Raw genomic sequence first — 3,055 nt, 5'->3', positions numbered from 1 at the left:
CACCACCAGGAGTAATCCCTGAGTGCAGAGACAGGAGTAACCTCTGAGTATCACCAGGTGTGACCCAAAAAGAAAAATAAGAAAAATAACAATCCACTATTAAAAGACATAGTGAAAGACATTAAAAGTAAAGTAAGTAAAGGCCCTCCCGTTGATCGTCGATTTGCTCGAGCGGGCCCAGTAACGTCTCCATTGGAGACTTTGTTGTTACTGTGTCTGGCATATCGAATACTCTCGGTAGCTTGCCGGGCTCTCCGAGAGGGGCGGAGGAATCGAACTCAGGGTGGCCATGTTGGCCGCTTGTAAGGCGAACGCCCTACCACTGTGCTATCACTCCAGCCCATTAAGAGTTCAAAAGATATTCCATGTACATGGATGTGTAGAATTACTATAATCAACATGTCCGTTTGGTCAAGTGCCCCCAACATGTCAATGGATATAGAAACATGGCCTATAGATTCATAAACTACTACTCTGATGTTACAAAATATGCAAACATGCCTTTGGAGGAAAATAGAAGCTCAGATGATTGTGCTAAGTGAAATAAATAGGGAAGTGAAAGACCCTCATCTGTCTTTGACAGATGAAGTCACTCATCTGTGAAATATGAATTACTAAAGCAAATGAACTGGCAAGAAACAACAAAACTGACTCCTAGACTCGATTTAAACTATTGAGGTTAGCATAGGGAAGGAGGGGGAGGGCAAGGAATGAGCAGAGAAGTCATTTTAGTGGTGGGGTGGCACTGGAACTTCGGTGGATTGGTGTCACACACATTTAATGTCTAAAGTTAAACTCGTGGAATTCCATACTATTCTACACCAATGATACGTCAGTGGGAAAAAATTGTTAGAGTGTCACTGTCACTGTCCTCCCATTGTTCATTGATTTGCTCGAGCGGGCCCAGTAACGTCTCCATTGTGACACTTGTTATATCGAATACATCACAGGGAGCTTGCCAGGCTTTGCCATGCGGGCGAGGTACTCTCAGTAGCTTGTCGGGTGTATTTTACCAAAAGTATCATGCAGGAGCCAGAGAGACAGTAAAACATGAAGGGTGCTTATCGTGCATATGGTGGACCCAAGTGTGATCCCTGAGCCCTGCCAGGCATGAACCCTAAGCATAAAGTCTTAAGTAAGTCTGAGCACGGCTGAGCATGGCCCTCAAACAAAAAAAAAAAAAAGAATGTATCTAACAAAAGGAATATGCAGATTTAATGTACCCCAAAACAAATTTCCTGTGATTTTTGGGGGGTTGGGGGCCACACCCGGCAATGCTCAGGGGTTACTTCTAACTCTGCATTCATAAGAATTACTCCTAGAAGGACAGATATAGATCGACTGCATTCATTTGTGATATAGATAGATAGATAGATAGATAGATAGATAGATAGATAGATAAAATATCCACAGCCAGGGAAAGCAGGAGCTAGGAGGACTGGTCAATGGTTGGAATAAACCACAAGTGTGTGGGGGACAGAGGGTAGGTAAGATAGAGAAGAGACCAGGATGACAATAATAGCTGGGAATGATCATGCTGGTCAAGATATGAGCGTAAAGTAGGTAAAGGGATATTTCTGATAACCTTTCAGTATCTGTATTGCAAACCACAATGCCCAGAAGGTGAGAGAGAGAGAGAAGAAAAGTGCCTCCCATAGAGGCAGGCTGGGGGTTAGGAGGTGGGGGGTAATGGGAGGGAAAATTGAGACACTGGTACTGAGAAATTCACACTGGTGGAGGGATGGGTGTTGGGATACTGTATAACTGAAACCTAATCATGAACAGCTTTGTAAGCATCTATCTCACAGTGATTCAATAAAAAATAAATATATATAAAAGAAAAATATAAACATAAGACAACTCAACTTTGGCAACACTTTATGGGAACTTCATTTTCTCCAGAATATGAAACAAAAAGTTGAAGAGTCATCAAATGTAAGGTAGTGAAGGGAAGCTAACAGTAAATAAGACACAGTTAACTAAACAGGCATTGGAATATGCAAAATTTATATTATTGAAAAATTTAAAAATATATTTGCATGAAATCAAGTAAGGCATAATTTAATGTAATAGTGACATGGTCTTCTTAGATGTTATCCCAGTCAAAATTTCTGACATGATGGTGAACTTTTAAGACTTTGAATGTATAATGACTTTGGGACATTAAATATCTAACTTCCAGTGCATATTTAAAAAAACATTACTCCTAGTGGTGCTTGGGGGACCATATGGACGCTGGGGATTGAACCGAGGTTAGAGAAAGAAAAAGGGAAGTATCATGTTACCCATCTTCAAACTAACTACAAAGCAACAATGACTAAAACTGCATGGTATTGAAATAAAAACAGACATATGGAGCAATGGACTTGAAAGACCATAAATAAACTCAAACATTATTCAATATTTAATTTATGACAATGAAGTCAAGACCATACAATGGGAAAAGGAAGTTTCTTCCAAAAATTGTGCTGAAAAAAACTGGAGAGCCACCAACAAAAAGATTTGTCTTATGGTCTACTCTCGAAGCCTGTATACAAAAAAAATTCAAAATAGATTAACTAGATGTAAGACCTGAAAGAATAATGCACATAGAAGACAACACAGGTGAAACTTTCCATGACATTAGTGTTAGAGATGCTTCGGGAAATTTGACCTCAACAGCAAGGGAAATGAAATTAAAAATAAACAATTAGAACTGTGTTAAATTTAAAAATGACTGCATGGCAAAAGAACATATAAACAGAATGAAAGGCAGCTTAATAAATGTGAGAAAATGGTCTGCACCTCATACTTTGGATAAGCCTTTAATATCCTAATTATGTTAAGAAATCGTACAACTTGACTACAAAAGTCAAAAGCAGCTTAATTTAAAAATGGAGTTAAAATGTGAATAGAAACTTTTTCAACATACAGATGGCTGATAGGCACATGAAAAAGTGCTCACAATCAGTGATCATCAGAGAAATGCAAATTAACTCACTGAGATACTATTCACAGCTGTAAGAATGGATTCTAACAAAAGTAGCAATAACAGCAAGTGTTCGAGAGGGGATAG

The sequence above is a fragment of the Sorex fumeus genome, unplaced genomic scaffold (genome assembly GCF_029834395.1).
Source record: "Sorex fumeus unplaced genomic scaffold, SorFum_2.1 ptg000075l, whole genome shotgun sequence".
NCBI classification, from domain to species: domain Eukaryota; kingdom Metazoa; phylum Chordata; class Mammalia; order Eulipotyphla; family Soricidae; genus Sorex; species Sorex fumeus.
Note: the sequence above shows the minus strand (reverse complement) of the source record.